The sequence below is a fragment of the Pleurodeles waltl genome, chromosome 9, assembly GCF_031143425.1.
Source record: "Pleurodeles waltl isolate 20211129_DDA chromosome 9, aPleWal1.hap1.20221129, whole genome shotgun sequence".
NCBI lineage: Eukaryota > Metazoa > Chordata > Amphibia > Caudata > Salamandridae > Pleurodeles > Pleurodeles waltl.
Window position 1 is genome coordinate 607,106,918 of NC_090448.1, and position 21,293 is coordinate 607,128,210.

Here is a 21,293-nt window from a genome sequence, read left to right on the forward strand (position 1 = left end):
TGATACAGGAGATCCCACCCAAATTGTTTGTGCTATCCATGCATACCAGACGTCAGTGGAAACCAAAATAGGAGCGGTCCATGTGGATGTGGTGCTCCTTCAGCAGCATTTACACGTCACTGGCAGAATTACTGAAGCTGAAGGACTGCTTAAGCAGTGGAAGATAAGATAACCAAACTTAAAACCAAAGTGTCCTGTCTCATGTCTCAATTTGTGGAGCTGCACAATTGGACAGAAGATGCTGAAAATAGATTGCAGTGCAACAATCAGGTTTATCAGCTTTCCGGAGGGTATGGAGATTTCACACCCTACTGAGTTCCTGGAACAGTGGATAAGCTCATGGATGCCTACAGATAAGTTATCTACCTGGTTTGGGGCAGGCGCACAACGGGCCTCGCAGGAGCCCCACATAGACCCATGATTGCCCACATCCTCATCTTTCGAGACAAAGATTCCCTCCTTCGGGAGGCACAATACCTTGCATACATGCACTGCAGAGACTCTAAGATACTGATACTTACAGACTATAATACAGAGATGAGGCCAAAAGACAGTCCTATGCGGTGGTCAAGCAGAAGTCGAAGGCCCTTAACCTCTCCTACATGGTCCTATTCCTAGCATGGCTGAAGTTGATCTTTGAAGGGATTTTTTTCTTGTTCACCCGGACTGATCTCCCTGTCCTACAGATAGACAGTATCTGATGTAAAAGCGTGCACTTACCAAGGTGGGACCTAGAATCCTGACCTTTTCCTGCAAAGGCTGTGGTAGGTCTGTGACAGATTCAACCTCCCCAGACTTGGACACATCTGGGTCACAGCTGAAGGTCCAGACACAATGACCTCAGACCAATACTGCCTTTTTTGGGCTTGCTCCAGACACAGTACCCCTGGTGGGCTCTGTTGTTCTTCACCCCACCAATGAGGATGAAGATCACTGCTTGAATCATATGATCTGACCCTGAATGCAAACAGCATAACCTGAAGGGACCCTGAATTGCTAAATGTTGTCCTTTTCTTCTTTACCAGGGATTGGCTAAATGAGATCCTGCAAACAGGAGGGGTCCATCCCTCCACATTCAATATGTAATGTTGTGATGCTTTGTTCTAGTTATGGGGTGACAGATGCTTAGGGGAAGAAGTATGGGGTTAGGGCTATTGGGGGGGCCAAGATGTTACCTCATTTGTTGTACATTTGTTTGGCACCGGCATGCATGATGCTTCCAACACATCAAAACACTTGCAGAAGGTGCTCTACCATTTGGTTTCATAATGCCCACAGTGCACTGTGCATTCTTCCTACCCTCCATTCTTTGCATGTCCATCTTCCCAAAATTTCAGGTATTATCATGGAATGTTAAGGGGCTGCTAGCTCGGTGGTCCTTTGCTATGCCCATCATTTCCTTCCAGACATTCTGACTCTCCATGAGGTTCACCTGATAGGTATTTATTGCCCCTTCTTCTCAATCAAGAATATGATAGGGTCTACCATGCTGATTTTAGGCAAGGATCTTGAGGGGTGGTGATTTTCTTACAATGGTCCATACCTATGGTAGTCAAACATGTGCTTCCTGTTCCCCAGGGCTGCTACCTTGTCCTTAACTGTCGGGTGTAGAGCCATGGGTTGTATCTCCTCTGTCTCTGTGTCCCTCCTTCGGTGACGGAGCCCCTCTGTCAGACTCTCACAAATTCAATCTTGGCACTCCCTGATGGTACCAGAGTGGTATGTGCAATTTTAACACAGTCCTTTATCATGCTTCTGACTCTACTAGTGTCTCCTCTGGCCATAGATAGACAAGGGCTCATCAGTTTTCCAAAGGATTAAACGCTCTTGGCCTATGCAAAGCATGGCATCTGTAGAATAGTAGACAGTGACAGTGACAGTACACTCATACCCCAGCAGTTCATCACTCCCATGCATGTGTAGACCTTTTCCTCCTGCCTACCACTGATTGCCTCTAAGTGTCTGAGGTACAGATTCTTTCTCGGGGAGTATCTGATCATGCACCTGTGCTCCTCTACCTGGGCTCCAGGGCTGCTGCAGGCAGCCAGTGTGGTACCTAAATGGATGGTATCTTTGGAACAAGTTGATCATTTCCTAAAAGAGCTTGACTTGACAACTATTGTGGTCATTCTGAAATTGAGCCCTCTATCCACTGACTGTGCAGCCTATCAACTCACCTCACTTATTTTTGGCATGATTCTAGCCACAAGTCTAAAAACGGTTCTTACCACACTCTTACATTCAGACCAATGTGGCTTGAGGCCGGTTAGGGGCACAAGGCATTGTCTTAGATGCCTCTATGTTGCCTTAGCTCACCAACATCTCTTTTTACCTTCTCTGGCCCTGTTGTTAATATGATTCGAGAAAGCTTTAGACACTTTGTACTGGACTTATTTGTTTCAGGTTTTTCAGGCGACAGGTCTGGCACATGACTTCTGTAACTATGTCAAACTACTTTATTACAATCTGAGTGCAGATTAACGGTATAGCCCCAGATTCATTCTCCATTTGCTGATTTACTAGACAGGGGTATCCGCCCATATCCCTCTCCTTTTTGCCCTTGCCATTGAGCTCCTAGCTCAGCTCATATGCAGCGATGCACAGATATAAGGGTGGGAAAGGGATACAGGGCACAATGATCGAATCACACTGTATGCCGGTGATGTAGTCCTATTCCTTTCCAAACCTGAAGAGACTGGCCTGCGATATCCTTGTCTCCTTCAGTTTTATGGGGAGAGCTCTGGTCTGCAGGTTAATCATGCACACTCAATGCTGGTTCTTCTTCATCCCTCCTGTGAGTGCATTGAGTGGCAGAACACCATACCAGTGCAGCGTTTGAACTTCTGCTAAATAGGCATCTGAGTTGCACTCTGTTATAAATGGGGTCTTTGGTTGGCAGTCAGGTCACCCCCTGTCCAAGCAAGGACCCTCACTCTAGTCAGGGTAAAAGAGAATCATCCTCAGCTAATCCCTGCTTACCCCCTTGGTAGCTTGGCACGAGCAGTAGGCTTAACTTCAGAGTGCTAGGTGTAAAGTACTTGTACCAACACACACAGTAACTTAATGAAATCACTACAAAATGACACAACACATGTTTAGAAAAATAGGAAATATTTATCTAAACAAAACAAGACCAAAATGACAAAAATCAACAATACACAAATCATTAATCAGAAAGCAAAAGGAGTCTTCATGTAGTTTTAAACACACACTAATGCTGTTAGCGTGAAAATGTACCTTGGGTGTGTCAAAAATAACCCTGCACGGGCAAGGGTGCATCACAAAGGGCTTGCAATGCGTTGGTTTCACTCACGAGCGAGACCTTGTGTCATTTCTCCTTTCGTCGGGTTGGGCGCGTCGTTTCTTCACTCCGCAGGAGAACAATGCGTTGATCCGGTCAGCACTCTCAGGTCTGGGCAGGCCTTGTGTTGTTTCTACACACCCAGTGGTGCTTGCGTCGGAAATCCAGCTGCACAATGATCTGAAAACCACGCAGCGCCGGTTGCGATCTCACCAGCCTCCGTCAGTGATGCCATGCATCGTTTCTCCAGGTCTGGGCATCGATCTTCCGGTCACGTTGCAGACGAGCGTTGATTTTCAGGCGCAAAGTCGGCGGGCGTCAATTTTTCAGCCGCAAATCAGAGTTGCGTCGATCTTTTCCCCGCATGCCATTCTGTGCATAGATTTTTTCCTCTTAGGCAGCCAACTTCTCCTTTAAGGGTCCCAGGAACTGGATGGGCACCACAGGGCAGAGTAGGAGACTCTCCAGAGACTCCAGGTGCTGGCAAAGAGAAGTCTTTGCTGTCCCTGAGACTTCAAACAACAGGAGGCAAGCTCTAAATCAAGCCCTTGGAGATCTTCACAAGATGGAAGATACACAAAGTCCAGTCTTTTCTCTCTTACTCTGGCAGAAGAAGCAACTGCAGGATAGGTCCACAAAGCAGAGTCACAGGCAGGGCAGCTCTTCCTCCTCAGCTCTTCAGCTCTTCACCAGGCAGAGGTTCCTCTTGGTTTCCAGAAGTGTTCTAAAGTCTGTGGTTTTGGGTACCCTTCTTATACCCATTTTCTCCTTTGAAGTAGACCTACTTCAAAGCAGTCTCTCTTGATTGTGAAATCCTGCGTTGTCCAGGCCAGTCCACAGACACACACCAGGGGGTTGGAGATTGCATTGTGTGAGGGCAGAGATGGCTCATCAGGAAATGCAGACTACACCCACAGATCCCTTTGTGTCACTGTCTAGTGTGAGGTGCAACCAGCCCAACTGTCAAACTGACCCAGACCGGGAATCCACAAATAGGCAGAGTCACAGAAATGGTATAAGCAAGAAAATGCTCACTTTGTAAAAGTGGCATTTTCAAACACACAATTTTAAAAATCAACTTTACTAAAACATGTATTTTTAAATTGTGAGCTCAGAGACCCCAAACTCCACATGTCCATCCGCTCCCAAAGGGAATTTACACTTTAATCTGATAGAAAGGTAGCCCTTATGTTAACCTATGAGAAAGACAGGCCTTGCAACAGTGAAAAACAAATTTAGCAATATTGTTCGGACATATAAAACAAATGACTATGGCCCTCATTACAACCCTGGCTTGCTCATGCATCTGACACATTGACACATCTATAGGCACAGTGGGAGCAGTGGGTGGGACACCTGCACTATGAAGATTGGGGTGACTCTATGATGGCCTACACTATTACAATTTCCTCAAGACTGTGGCTAGATTAGGTATATTATCTGCACAGTGTCCTCTTAGCCCCCAGCTGCCTACACAGAGCAGGACATGTGCTTATGGTAGATTGGATGCTTTGTTGTAATGATGTTGTTCCATTTCTTTAAAGTTTATCAGTGACAGCTAGATATGGTAGAAAGTTTATTGTTACAAAAAACAATAAAGTTGGCTATAAAAAAAAGAAAGATGGCACAGTGGCAGTGGAAGACTGCCACACTTTCCCATTTCATTTAAATTTAGAGACTGTCCACTTCTTTCCTAATGCAGTGTTATTGCTGCGCAATATAGTGCTGCATGTGTGTGCATCACATCCACAAAGCCTGCTCCAGCTTTTTCCTCTAGCAGCACACATGATGGTGTGCTGGTATCTGTATCTCAATCTCTTGGTAACATTTTCAAAAAATTTCCTTATGTGTTATGTCTGCCACCATCTCTACCTCCACTACCTCCTGCCTTGCCTGTACCCTCCACCCTCATAAATCATTTGTACATTCCCTTCCAGCCTCTCTGCCCTGCCAAGGGTCCCGAACATCCTTGTTAAAGAGACTCCAATGGTGGGGTGAGAACTCGGGGTTGTGAAGGCGCTCAGGATCAAATTGGCACAAATTCAATTCAAACCACGTTGGGAGCAAAAAACAGAAAGGGTGCCAGCACAAGGGAACACCCCATCCCTTACAGGTTCAAACAACCCAACAAACAAAGATACAGAGTGCGGCACACCTCACAAACACTTATTTGTGTACAAACAAAAATATAAACAATACGTGATTTTGAGAAAATCAAATATCCATTTTTAATAAACATTAGAAGAGTCCATTCCTATTTGAAGATTTTGAATAGTCTTCTCATATGTTTGAGCGCATTTCCAATAATAGTACAACTCAATCCATGTTTGAAAACACTTTCATAATGGTACAACTCAAGCCAACACATGTTTCGTCATGGGAAATCCTCGTTCAAATCCCCAACGACTTCTTCAGGGCTAAAATTGTAAATGTATTCATTGAGTTAAAAACCAAAATACTAGAACTTTGTCCTTGAAAAAAAGTAAAAGTTGAGTAGAGAACTCAAATTTAGACCCAAGAAAAAATAGTAACCGAAGTGTATTACAAAAAAGTGTTCCTTGTGTTAAACAATCACCCAAAAGCGTGGAATAGGACCAACAAAGCAAGAGAAAATAAGTTCATCTAACATTAGACACCAAAGCAAAGCCTTTAGAGACAGCCTCTATATTTAACGGATACACCAATCACGGTTTGTGCTCACCAAAAACGTAGAATTCCATGCAATAAATACACCCCTGTGCCGATCAACATGCTATTTATGATTAGAAGTCAAACCTCCTAATTTATACGATTGACCAACTTCATATGTCATCAACAGTGTTCATTGAATTCGATCTGATAGGCAAAATGTGGACTGAGCTCCTATATACAGTACGTGAACACGTAAAAAGAGAAAAAGTGTAAATAACGTCAGTAATATTAAATGTTGTAGCACAATGCTCAAGGGCTGTTCAACGTCACATGGGTCAACAGTACCATACTACAATTACCTTGTCACAAAGTCCACATCCTTGAAGGCACGAAGAGTAAACGACCCAAACATCAGTGAATCTCAGGTAAACCAACGATTTTCAACATTCCAGATCTGGCATGAAAACCAAGCAGAACCAACACAATTAATTAGCAAAAGAAATGTTTTGCCCAATGTTATGGCCACAAAGTTAAAGAATACCAGTGGATCAAAGCTAAAACCACATTTAGAAACCTGGTCAAAAAACAAACAAGTATCCTGATAATTATATATAGCTTCAAAAATTGCCGTGACCTGGCGACTAAGAGGCTGCTGAGGATAAGCCTCAGTCGCAGGAAACTGTGACCGTGTTACCTGTCACAGGTCCGTATTATTGACACACATAAGAAAATATACACTAAACACCTATAAGCCCCAACTCACCGTATTGCCGGTCAACTATCTGTATGTTCTAGTATCGGGGAGTGAGGAGACGCAAGTACGCGACTCCCATGTTCCGTGTCAGTAACCCGGAAGTAGAGAGGACGGCTGGTTAAAGGCTACATGCAATGCAATGAAACTCGAAAACGGACTACGAATAGTCACGGTGGTAGACCCACAAGCGACACCATAAAGCTGAAAAACAGCCTACCATTAGTTGCAGATGCCAATATCACTCCAAACTACGGTTAAGTGAAGCACCATTATTTTCGGGCTGCTAACACGCAATGAAATGAATCTCGAAAAAAGGACTACGAATAGTCACGGTAGTAAACCACAAGCAATACCATAAAGGTGGAAAACAGACTACCATTAGTTCCTGATGTTGATATCACTCCGCACTGCGGTTATGTGAAGCACCATTATTTACGGGCTGTACTGATGTCATTTAAGCAGAAATAACATTAAATGATACCACAGTGCAGAAAGCAGATGCCATTTAGAAACAGATACCACTTGCCACAAACCATGTACATAAAAGATGGAAAATACACCGGTATTGCAGAAGCCCTCACAGTTACGAACTATGATTAAGATATAAAAAAGAGCCATTACCTATTTACCACAGATGTAAAAAACTAGTTCAAAGGATGTCAAAGTATCCGACCCTTAAAAGTTAAAGACCAAATTAACAAATACATACCCTGATGACACTGTTGAAGGATTCTGATTATTAACTCAATGTTGAGCCCACATTAGATATGATTAACATATTTACATCACAAATAAGATATTTTTTAGAAAACAAAGCAGATGACACATAGCTTTACTACTTTCAATATCATAAATATATAAAATACATCATCAGTCAACAAGAAAGAATTCCAACTCTCTATCTGAGTTGAGATCTGATTCCATGGCCCTCAATCTCATGGTCCAGAGTGTCTCTCTTTGACGCAGGGCTAGTTCTCTATTACCACCCCTCGGATCTTTCGGGATGTGTTCCAGCCCAAAAAATTCAAAACTCTTGTGATTTGTTTGTAAGTTACAGTTCACTATATGTGCTACTATTGGATATTTTATATCAAGATTATTAAGCGCCCGGACATGTTCACCAATTCTAATCTTAAGTGCACGAATTGTACTGCCCACATAGATCTTTAGGCATTTGCACCATATAATGTATACCACAAAAGTAGTGTTACAATTGATCAATGAACAGATTCTGAATTGTCTTGTTCCATCCAAGAATTCCTTAATATTATGACAGGCCCAGCGGCACACTCCACAGCCTCCGCATTTGAAGAAGCCCACCTTTTTTGTAGATAACCATGTCTTAACAGGAGGTATAGCAGTGAAACTGGGACTCAACATGCTTTTCAAATTTCTGCCTCTTCGATATGCTATTGGTATTCTTTCTGGTATCATATCTTTCAGTGATTCGTCTTGAGTCAATAAACCCCAATGCTTGTTCATGCATTTCTTTAGAATTAATGAAGCATCATTGTAGTCCGTGATAAACCGAACCACATTAGGTTGATCATTTCCCTTGTTTCTATTCACATTCTTTAGCGTATCGCATCTCTTTAAGCATTTAGCTTTAAGATGAGCCTTCTTAACCATTTTGTTAGAGTAGCCTCGTGCTAGGAATCTTCTACCCATCTCATCTATTTCATGGGAGAACTCTTCATCCAGACTGCAATTGCGTCTAGCCCTCACGAATTCTGCAAAAGGGATAGATGCTATTTGATGCCTGGGGTGTGAACTATCGGCATGAAGAATAGAATTGCAAGCTGTGGCCTTACGAAACAATCTACTCTGGATCTTGCCTTCAGCAATAAAAATGTCCACATCAAGAAATTCAATACTCGTAGAACTATACTGGTATGTGAATTTTACGTTCATATTATTAGAATTCAAAAACTCGCAGAATTCTAATAGTTTCTGTTCCCCACCTGTCCATATCAAAAAACAATCATCTATATATCTCCCCCAGAACAAAATAAAAGTTTGCCATTCGATTGCACCCGGGCCCCAAATCCATTTATGCTCGAACCACCCCATGAAAAGATTTGCGTATGAGGGGGAGAATTTGAAGCCCATCGCCACACCTTGCTTTTGTCTGAACCAGTCACTATTGAGCAGAAAAAAATTATTGGTCAGAATAAGGTTCATCATGTCAATCAACATAGCAGTATGTTCCCAAAAGCTCGCTGATCTTCTATGTAAAAAGAACCGAATGGCTTCTTGTCCTAGGTCATGGTTGATGCATGTGTATAATGAAACTACATCCAGTGTCACCAACAACATATCATCCTTGTTAAAGAGGCCTCCATCTTTAGTGCATAAGGTAAGCAGAAATGTGGCCTTTTTCAAGACTCTCACCACATCCCTGGCACCAACTTGCTCAACGGTGGCTGTTTGCCTTCAAGCACTTTTGTATGACAAATGAGCAAAGATTTGCAAGATCTCAAGAACTTGTTGGGGTTTAGCTGCATCACATGACCTGCGGCCATTTCGACTGGGACGGGCATACATCAGATGGACCAGCCACAAGGCGGGTTCTAGGCTTCATTACTCCATCAAGGAAGGAAGCTCTCCTTCCACAGCAATTTACCTGCGAAGTTCATTCTTCCGTGACTTATTCCTTTTCCAACACTCAGCTCCTGTTTAGCATCATGCTCTGGACCAGATTCTCCTCTTCTTAGAGGAAGGAAACAAAAGGAGCATTGCAACTTCCACCCACCAAGGTCAGTGCATCAGACACTCTCAACTCTTGAAGGGCTTGTAATTAAAGACTTGGGTGGTTATGATGAGTTTGGTGGTCTTATGGTAAAAACACCACAATGACGGCCGTCAAAAGACCACCACTGTTGGCAGTATCCTGCCTGCCGCATTAAGAATCCACAAAGTATACCGCCTAAAAACAGCCACGAATCCACCCCCGCACAGACATGGGAGGGCGGGAAAGAGGCGGTTGCAAAAACAGCACTGCAACGGCGACAACTTTCCACCCACCAGAATATGACCCACAAATCTGCACATGGTCCTTCCATGGTGGAAAACCATTGGTGGTCCGAACCGCCGTGCTCAGAACTCACTCCTGTCAGAACACAACACCACATTGGACAGTTCGAATACCTCACACCTGAGACACATACACACACCAGACACCTACCCACTACACTATCTAACACACGCCCACACCCACACCCACAATCCTTTACAACCAGAAAAACACACATTGAGAGTGAGGAGCTCACAAACGGAGCACACACCACTGTTATACCATAGCACCATCACACTTCACACTCATCACACACCACACAACTGCCCCAGCAACAATATACACACACCACCACTGCACGCAAGCACCACATACAACCAGTTTACACAACAAAACACCCCACACTGCACCCTTGTACACAGCACACACCACCACCCACAACACAGCCACCATGTCACCTCAAAAGCACCCACACCTCATAGACGATGAGCTGAGGGTCCTGGTCAATGAAATTGTCACAGTAGAGCCACAACTGTTTGGTGCACAGGTCCAGCAAGTATCCATTGCCAGGAAAATGGAGTTATGGCAGAGAAGTGTTGACAGGGTCAACTCAATAGGCAACCATCCACGCACAAGGGAAGACATCAGGAAGAGGTGGAATGACCTTAGTGGGAAGGTGCATTCCATGGCATGGCAACACCAGATAGCCATTCACAAGAGTGGTGGTGGGCCCCCACCACCTCCCCCAGAGTTTGCATTGTGGGAGGAGAAGGTCTTGGTAATCCTGCATCCTGAGGGACTGACTGGAATATCTGGAGGACTGGAGTCTGGTAAGTAACCATCATTCCCCTGTGTGCATCGGATAAACAGACAACTAATCAAAACCTTACCAGATGCCACTGGCACCATGGAGAGGATGCAAGAGACTTCCAGGATGAAGGACCTAGTGACAAGTGTGCATCAGGATGCTTTGACAGTGATTACTTATCTGGCCCATCAGGCACATCAGGTCAGTCCACCCAGCCTCACCCTGCGCACATCCAGCCCCCCCACCAGTCAATTACAGCAGAGCTAACCCCTCACCCCCAAACCTGTGTCACAAGGATTTGTCAATCAGTTGTATGTGCCACAGTACAGGGACCAGAGCAGAGCCCACAAACACAAGACAATGAATGTCCTGGTTTTGCTGGGAGTGGGCACACTGTGCCTGTGGTACAGGCACATAGAGTCAGGGGGTGTGGGAGGGCATCTGTGGGCCAGAGGACAGGGCAGCCAAGGGACCCAACTGACCAGGAGGCCATCTCCTAAGTCCTGGTAGCATACCAGCAGTCCCAGGATAAGACACATAACACACTATAGAACTGTCAAACTAGCAAAAATGCATGTGGTACAAATGGCAGTGTTTTGACCACTGACAATGCTCCTAACATAAACTCAGTTGTCTGTCACTGCCCTCATATGGTAAGTCTCAAAGGGGCATTCCCACTGATATACCTGGCCAGGAGGGGCTGTTTATTGAATCCAAGTGAAAATATGTCACCTGCAACATAACATACACAACTTACCTATATGTAATTAAAAGTACTGACCTAGACTCTGCTACACCATCTTCATCTGCCTCCTCATCACTTTCCATGTGTCCATCACCACCCACTGGTCCTGCAGCCATCTCCTCATCTGCCAGTAATGGGATTTGACGTCTGAGGCCAGATTGTGGAGCACACAGCAGGCAACAATGATCTGTCAAACCTTTTTTGGGACTATAGGGGAGGGCATCTCCCGAGACGTGGAGACACCAGAATCTTGCCTTGAGTAGGCAAAAAGTCCTTTCTATCCTATCTATCATATGCCTCATCCTGCTGTGAGTCTCCTTGTAACGTGTCTTGGCTTCCGTGGTAGGGTACCTCACCGGTGTCAACAGCCAGGGAAGATTAGGATATCCTGAGTCCAGTAGGAAACCAAAGACAGGCACAGGGAAGGTAATGTTGACAGATGCAACAACAGAGACACATGGCCACACTGATACCTACCAATGAGCCAAGCCCTCTCTCTTTGTAGACGTGCTATCATGTGTGGGACATCGCTGTTCCTTAATTTGTAGGCATCATAGACAGATCCAGGAAACTAGGCAGTCACCTGGGAGATGTACTGGTTTGCGAAACATACCACCTACACGTTGGTGAAGTGAAAGTTTTTCAAGTTACGATAGACCAGATCGTTGACCCTTTGAGGAACCAAAGCAATATGGGTGCGATCAATTGCACCAATCACGTGAGGGATGTGTCCCACCTCATAGAAGTTAGCCTTTACAGTGGGCAAATCCACAGGGTGGGGGAACCTGGTGTAACTATCCAGGTGTTTTAGGAAAATTGAGAGTATATCCCACAACACAATGCTGAACATGGACTGTAACATCCCTGCAGCCAAGCTAACTGTGACCTGAAAGGATCCTGTGGCAAGGAAGTGTAGCACCAACAAAACTAGGACCATAGGATGGATGACCTAGGGATTGCGGATGGCAGGTAGTAGATTAGGCTCCAACTGAGTAGAGAGCTCCATGATGGTGACAGGTTTCATATGATAGGTCTGCACGATGTGTCTCTCATCCAAGTTGGCGAGGTCGACTAATAGACGGCACAAAGGTGCATTTCCCCTTATCCTCAATACATTCTATCTAGGATGTAGAGGGGAAAAAGTAGCATGTGATGAGCACTCCGACCATGTTAGCAGGTCAATATATTGTGCCACACACTAAATAATACTGACATGTTTGAATGGCTGACAGTTACTTTATTGTATATGCAAGAGTGCCATTAATGACATGGGTGCTGCCCATTGATGGCCCTGTACATTGTTTGTGCCACCCAATAAGTGCTATGTTCCATGTCGTGTGCACACCTGTGTTCCGCATGGACTATGCATGAAGATATGACAGTGATCTAGGGTGCAACACCACCTGCGGAGCAGCATGTAGGGGTAAATGGACTTCAGGTGACATCTGTGTTGATGGATCAACCCCAAATCTGTGACTGGGGGTGAATGTTTGATTGGTTCCACATTCCGCCATCATTTGTGCTTCTTTGCTTTTGCTTTTCTTTAAGTGCGCCGGGTATGTCCAGACATGGGTCCCGTCCTCACTGTGCCACTGGACTCAAGCTAGCTGGGCTAATGAATGGTGATATTCTGAAACCAGCCCCAGGATGCTTGTTTCCAATCCAGGGAGAACGGGGCCTGGCAGTTTGGGCTAGACTGTTCTCATGGGGAACATGGTCAAGACTGATTTGCATATGAGTCCAAACTCTGGTTGCATGGTGAGCAAAAGAATTGATGGATTAAACCTAGATCTGTGACTTGGGTGAATGTTTGATTGGTTCCACATTTCATCCATCATTTGCTTTTGTCGACATGTATGCCCATACATAATGTAAATACATGGGCCTGTACAGAATTATGGACATTTCACTCTCTCGACATACTTGCATTTTATGTAAAATCCCATTACCTGTATGTAAAACTGAAGCCACCTGTCTCGCAGCACAGGGCAGTTGGAAGTGATGCAAGTCTGTCCACGTATGCCGTCATTGCGGTAGACGGTCACAACCGCTGTGCAACTTCTCATTGGTTAATATTGCTACCTATGGGGGACTGAGGCCAATGAGGATGACCGCCGGCGGTGACCTTCATTTTCTGCCATCTAGTTCACTTGACTCCTTACACTCCTGCAAGCAACACCTCCACTACGAGAGCTGCTGTGTACTGTCTCTGGGAGCCACCATGCCACGTCCTGCCGGTGATAGGGTCCCGGCCTTCACCCAAGAAGAACTGGAGAAACTGGTGGAAGGGGTCGCACTCCTGCATGGACAGCTGTATGGGGCCCCAGAGGAGCAGGTGAGCCCCATGCCATTGTAGTGTGTGTAGGTGTGTGTGTCATAGTGAGTGATGTGGGCATGCCGGCCACGGAGTGCATGCATGCTGGGGGCATAGAAGGGGATATGGTGTGCCATCGCCAAGCAACTGGGGACCCTGGGGGTCTATAGCCTGCAGAGCACCCTTTGCAGAACGTGGTGGGAGAACTTGCAATGCTATGCCCGGAAAATTGTGGAGGCCTAGCTGGAGATGTCCTCCCAGTAAGGGACGGGTGCCCATCTGACCCCCCTAATGGACAGCATTTTGGCAGTGGCCTTCTCTGATGTGGATGTGCGCTTAAGGACAGCACAGCATCCACAAGGGGGTGAGGACCGACTGTTATCTTGCACTTGGCAGGGCTTGAGTGGGATTGTGTGCTTGATTCTGCCATACTATGAATGTGGACAATGGCAGGCACATTACTATGAAGGGTATCATTGACCCTGTGAGGGTACCCATGATTTATGTGTGGCAAGACAATGCTGTCAGTGAACTGCACTCCCAAACGTACCTTGTTTAGGGCTGTTTTGACTACCTGTGGTTTGTGTCTGATCAGCTCCAACCATCACATCAGTGAATTAGAGTTGTAAATGCAATTCCATATGTGTTGGTCTCCTACTGGGACAGTGTATGTATTGGTTTGGTATAGGTGCAGCCATTGACAGATAGTGGGTCTGCCTTCACATTTCCACTGCAAGAAGGGCCTCAATTGGACAGGAAGGTTGGCCTTATAGCTGACTATCCAATCATATGTCACCTTCAGTGCTTAAGGATGTTTAGGGACACAACAAAGGGGTACTGCTAAATGATCTTACATGAGGGCAGATGGTTCAGCAAGTGCAGCTCTTGTAGATATCAGTGTGTGGACATGGCCTCACAACAGTGGGATGGTACAATATGTGGTAAGTGCCCATGGAGTACTTATGACATGTGAAATCACATACTCCCCCGCCAAAACCCTGGTGTAATGCAGTGTCACTGCCTCTTCATATCCATATTCCTACTTGTGTGCACATCTGATGTTAAATGTCCATTACAGCTTTGCAATTGCAAGCCCTGACATGATGTAATGTGTGATATGTACATGTACATATGTGTTAATGTGAGTTAGGTTTTGATCGTTTACCTGCCTATCTTTCTCTTTCCCTCCCCTCTTTCTCTCCCTTTGTGTGCATCAGCATCATCTTGTGAAGGAGAAGGGGCAGTGGCGAGTGGGGAAGCGGCAGCCCATGGGACCCATGAGGCTGAATCCAGCGAGGCTGAGGGACCCAGTGGGACTGAGGGGGAGGGGAGTTCCACGGGGGAGAGACTGGATCTTAGCCATCATCATCCTTGGAATCCTCTTCCAGTGGACACTTCCTGGCGGTGGCAGACCCATCTGTGACCATTCCAGCATCACCTTTGTGGGCCACCCCCTTTACTAGCACCACCCTCCCTGTAGCTTCTCACCCAGTGGCACGTGCCCATTCGCCTAGGAGGATTGGTGTCTTCTTCACCGCAGACACCTCTGCCCCTGCCTCAGTCAGCTCTGCTGCCCTCAGTGAGGAGGATATTGACCTCCTGAGGTCCACCTATGTGTATTTGTGAATGCCATCCAGGAACTGGAAGCTCAAGTGTAGCAGAGCAATGCCTTACTGGAAGGCATTCATGGTGCCCTGGCTGGCCTGCAGAGACCCTTTCAGGCTCTGGTCTTTACCCTGACGGCAGCCAGTGTCCCTTTGACTACTGTCCCCCCTCCACCTACCTCTTCCCAATCCCAATCCCCTCTAACCACAACCATCCAGAGCACACCTTCACACACACAGGCATCCACTCCAACAGGCACAGTTGCTATAACAAACACAAGCACCACAAGACCCACCCCAGGAATTCAAACCGACAACACACACCTGCAGACACAACAACATCCACTCCCTGCATGGACTCCCCCACCACCCCTCCATCACAGCCACTATACCACTCACACCTACTAGCACTACATCAACACTCCCACACAATAGCTCACCAAAAGACATCCACCCGAGGCAACATATCCGCACTCACCACAACCACCGACACCCCCAAATGCAGCACATACACCATAGCTGTCAGAAATCCCCAAGGTGCCTCCTGCTTTATCTGTCAGCATCCCCAGGGATGAGGATTAAATCATATCTCTGTTCCTGGTTAAACCTTCATGTTTCTAAGTAAACATAATGTGCTGTGTTACACAATTGGTTCTTATCAATGCTTGTTTTACCAATGCTTGTTTGCTAATGTGAGCAGGTGTAGACATGTGCTTCTAATTGGGTGTGGTGTAGACATGTGCTTCTAATTGGATGTGGTGACTCATCCACATGTGGAAACTCAACTGCTTTCCTGATTGGCTATAAATAGCAGAGTGAAGCATGCCTCCCTGCTTGGCTTTGTTTTGCTTCCTGATCTTAGCATCTGATTTGGCAGACCAGCCCTGCTGTCATCCTCGTATTCAGGACTTTTGAGGCAATTATTTTCTTTGTTCGTGTACCAGCTGACACCAGGCATTCCTCCAGCACTCTGGAAAAAACTGCAGCTAAGTGACTAGTATTCTCCAGGGAGTTTGTTCTTTGAGCGCGGCGCTTTCCTATAACAGCTGGTGTATTTCAGACCTCGTATTTTGGCACAGTGCTTATCTTGAAGAGACAAATGCATTTCTGAACATTCTACATTATTATTGTAGTTACTTGCCTAAATGTGCTTCAGGAAATATGCTTGAGCTCAAGTACTAGAAAAAAGTGACAGTGCAATTTTAAAAGAACATTTACGTGACTTTTATTTCTCTAATAGCATAACTCTTGGATTTAAGTTGTGTCATTCATGCCTGTGTTTCAGGTTTGAGGAATTTGCTTTTAAAGGGTTTTTCACACAGCCAGTGAAACCAAATCAAACTGTGCCACCCAAACTGTTTAAACCCAGAGTGGACATTTGGATTTCTTGGATTATTTTTGTTCCTTTTAGTTTAACCCTATGCATGCAGGAAAGTTATATGTGATATAATTAAGGCCCTTGTTTGTTTTTCTTGTGCAACCACAGTTCTAATCGTAGTGTGCAACAGTGAATCTCTGTGAAGCCAGCTCTACTGTTGCAGTACTTATTGTTATGGTACTCCGTTTGGGTTTTTGGTAATGCAGTGTTAGTAATTGTGCCAACAGTTATTATTATCCAAGAAAAGTGCTGAAGCATCCCGGTGTTCTTCTACCGCTTCCGTTGCCATATCAGAAAGAGAGATTCAGTTTCAAGGAAGTTGAGTGCACTAACTCTAGTATCACTTTGTCAACAACGGCCTGCCCCCTGAAGATACAGGGTGATTGGCTGGACCAGCAAGATGTGGCAGTGCTTTGTCTATTTCTCTTCCACTCCCCCTTTCCTTTTGGGACACCTGCTGGGGTGTCTGTGTCCACCAGGAGTGCCGAGAGGTGTTCCAGGAGGTCGGGGGCATACCATCGCCCCTGCAGAAATCCTGCTTTTCAGGTGAGTGGCCCCGTCTCAACAATACCTGCAGCCACCACTCCAACACACAGTGACACATCCATCATGGCCACTCCCAGCACCTCCTTCCTCCCTCCTACAGACTCCTCCCAGACTACAGGATACTTAAGCTGTAAGAGAATTCATACCCTCAGCCAAACCTGTGGAAACAATCCTGCACTCCAAAATACATATATAGAGAGAGGGCCTTTAAAGACATCTTCTTTTTCTCTAGCCCTCTCCTCCTTTCACCTTTCCCCTTGTTGGAAAGCTGCCAGTGTGAGGTTATACATCCACACTGAGAGTTGTACAGAAAGGAACTGGGTTTTTTCCTAGGTTCTGCGGAGACCCTGTACATTGCAGGTAAGTGGCATAGCTCAACAGTATGGACATTTTTAGTTGACTCAAAGCACTGTAAGGGAGTAAATACTGGTGTGAGAAAGTAATCCTTTTAGCCCAGATAACCCCAAACTTTTTTACTAATACCGGTGGTTACTAACTCTGACTGTATCCTGGGTTTTGCAATCCAGTCCCAGGGCTAGTTCTCTGTGTAAAATGGAACATTCAAATTAGGTCTAATTAGGTTAGGCTCTGACAACCTACCTATAGGTCCATAGTATAGGGTAGGGCATGTAGATTTAGGGACCACAATGTAGTTAGCTCACCCTTGGGGGCTCTGCTGTGGTCTTAAGAGCAGGCCTGCCTTGCTGGCTGCTTTTAAATTAAAGTCAATCCCATATCCGACTTCAGAATTAAAAGTACTTCCAAAGTCTCAAACTACCTTATTTTTACATATGTCACCCCTAAGGTCTGCCCTAAGCATCCCAAGGGTTTGCTGAAGTGTAAATGTAAGCAGGAGCTTTATAAAATATCTTTTATAAGCCGTGGTGAAGGATAACCAGCCAAATTTGTTTTCCCCGTTATAGTGAATTAGCTCTACAGGCTAACATTGGGAGGCTTCATTCAAAATAAATACATTTTGCGCTAGACAAGAGCTAAATCTGTCAGGTATGTATCAAATTAAAAGTTAGAAAAAATCATCCAACAACTTTCCAAGTTTAGATTTATTATAACTAGTACAGAAAAAGATGTTTTGAACTCTTTCTGAAAGTTACCAAAATCAGCTCTGTACTGCCATTTCCTGATTAGTCGGTCTCTGGCAGCCTGAGCCAGGCTGCCTTAATGAGATGTGAAATGGCCTGGGCTGAAACAAACGAAGCATCTGGTGAAAGGAGAACTGCTGCAGCAAATGGCAGAGCAGGATGGGGCAGAGTGTCCAAATTGGTTTTCAAAGGAAGGAAAGCTACCTGGTGCAGGAAATGGACCTTCCTCATATCCTGTTTCCCAAGCCAGGTGGGAGCCCCAACAATTAGATTAGGAGAGGGGCTAGAAGGGGTGTGTTAGAGAAACATAGCCACACTAGTGGGTGGGCTAAGCCAGATGTAACCTTCCAAGACAGATATTCCCAATGTTGGATTTTAAAGAATGTTGCTTTCTTGGATTGATTTTTGCCACACTTCACAAGAAGTGCTCACTCTAGAGGGTGGCACCCAGCACCCCAATGGTCATGGGTGCCCCCCAACTGCCAAGCTAGGAGCAGGGATAAAATTGGCCCACCAATTCAGATCCCTGCTGGAAGAAGATACTGGAGGAGGACTGTCCTGTTAAACCCCTGGTTTGCACCTGAGGAACTGCATCCATAAGGACTGCACCAGCTGCACACCATGGGCTTCACCAAGAAAAGGACTTTTCCTTGGTTCTGTCACTCCAAGAGTGGGATCCCTTTAAGCTACAGATACAAAAGAGCCGACCATAGTCCCCTGTAACAAGTCCTGCAAGAAGAGCCCAGCTGAAAACGTCAAGTGGCTATTTGAGGATTCTGACCAGATGCATTCTTGGAACCTTACTCCCAAGTTCCAAGGAGCAACTCAGCTTCTGGAACCTTGGATCAAGTTTTTTGGCACTCCAAGGACCCAAAATGACTTCTGGAAGAAAGTTTGGAGAAGTTTGGAGCAACTTTTAAAAAAAGCTCCATAAGTGGACCGACCCCTTTTCGTGAGTCAAGCTGGCTACCTTCAAATGCGAATCCGGCCTGAATTTCATATTCGTCTGGCTGAAAGCTCTGGAGCTCCAGACTCCCAGGATTTGAGCAGGGACTTGTGGAAAGGCAATCCGATGAAGTCTCATCAAAATTGGCTCGCTGGAGAGAACTGCATGACATTAAGTAAGAAACGTTCCAGAAAAGCTTCTAAGTGTGAAGGTAAAACTTTGATCGAGGCCCCCACCTCAGTGTATCTGAACAGGACTTCATCATGGTTGGCCTCAACTTGTGACTTGCCCCAGTCAAGCGCAACCAGAAGTCCCCAGGTGGCACTTTTTATTATTAGGTGCTAGAAAGCATTTTTTACATTAAAACTTTAAAACTTTAGAATTCACCTCTCCGGTTCCCTATTTTGGCTTTTTGTCATTTTGATGTCATTTTAAAGATAAGAAATATTAAAAAAAAAAAATAGTGTTGGATTTTTATTGGATGTTGTGTTTTACTTTTTTACTGTTTTGTTGATATTAAATGTTTTACACAACAGTCTCCTAATTTAAGCCGAACTGTTGTGGGCCAAGCTACCAAGGGATGAGCAAGGAATAATTTATTGAGAACTTGACTGGACCCAGTGGGGAATTGTGGTCTATTGCCAAGTGTGGGTACCTGCCTTCCCTTGCCAGTACCCCACTTTCCAACAACTAGAAATGTATTTCCAAATTGTGAAGCCAATGTGACACCACAATAGGAACCACAAATCAATAATTTGGTTCAAGTTAGTTTATTTTAGGATATTAATCAATTCAGTATATATGCAGAGTGAAAATAAGTTCAGAGGATACAGCAATGTAGCATGAAGGCTAAAATGTGCCAGTAAACTAAACCGTAACAAAATGAGATACAGAATAATAACAGTCACAATGAAAATAAAGCAGACTGTCACATTAAGGGGTTCCATAAAGAAACTTTCCTTTTCTAGCCTGAACATAGGTTACGAACAAGATTAGCTAACTGGGTTTTTTATTCGGGAAGCATCGAATGTGTCAGCACAGAACAGAAATTCTATAGAAGTTCAGGGAAATGGGAGAACTGTTGAGCATGAAGCTTCACACTCAGGGAAAGCCCAGCTTAGAGAGATGTGTTCCCCCCAAGGGAAAATCTGCCTAACTAGCTAGAGAAACACCAAATAAATACAACAGTAGTGCGAAAAACAACCATATCTCTTTCTCATTGCCAAAAACCAACTAATCAGCTGAACATGAAGGGAGTCAACATACTCCCTAAGTTCCCATCTCATCAAAATAGGGACTTCATCTGCCAACCTTGAGCACCCCACCATCCTGGTGCATGATAAACAGAAAGCCTCCTTCTGGCATGTAAAGAAATAATTTTCAGTTGAGGCCTTAGGTCAAGTTTTATTTTAGAAACCACCACCACCACTCCACGCCACACTGTGTTTTCAAAAGTAAAGCATTGAAACGTAAATCACCCTGGAGTGAGGCTTTGTGTTTAAAGAAATTACAAACACAGAGTAAGGTCAGGATCCAACTACAGCACCAGCTCATTGGAGAGTGCTATGAACCTGACCATTTTGCGACTTTAATTCACTACAAGCAGTAGCGCACGATGTATGAGAAATGAAAGATTTGATAAGGATTGGCTTTGGTGTCCTTACAGATGATCCAACAAGGAGGATTTGGATTCTGGCATGACAAGAGGCACCTACAGACATGAGCCAATAGCATTGGAAGCGAAGTGTCAGCAACCACAGCAACCACAGATGTTGAGAACTGAACAGCAGAGTAGGAGGATGCTGATGAAACAAAAGTCTCCCTGGAGGTACGAGGTTACTGCTTCAAATGTTACATTGTTGCAAATGATTACATCAACAGCAGTCTAGCACTGGATACAATATCCATTGCTGTTTTAATAAAAATTATTAATGAGTGTTTATGTATTTTGAATAATAAGTTTATGTAGAAAATATGATAACGTAGCAAAATAATGCACACATTTGAAAATGTGATTACAAAGAATGGCCACCAATGTTATTGAAATGTACTAATCAATGATTCAATAGTCTAACAATATGAATATATGTTAGACTAATGCAGTAATATGTCATATTAAGGGTTATGAAATAAGCTTTAGATTTGTTAATTGT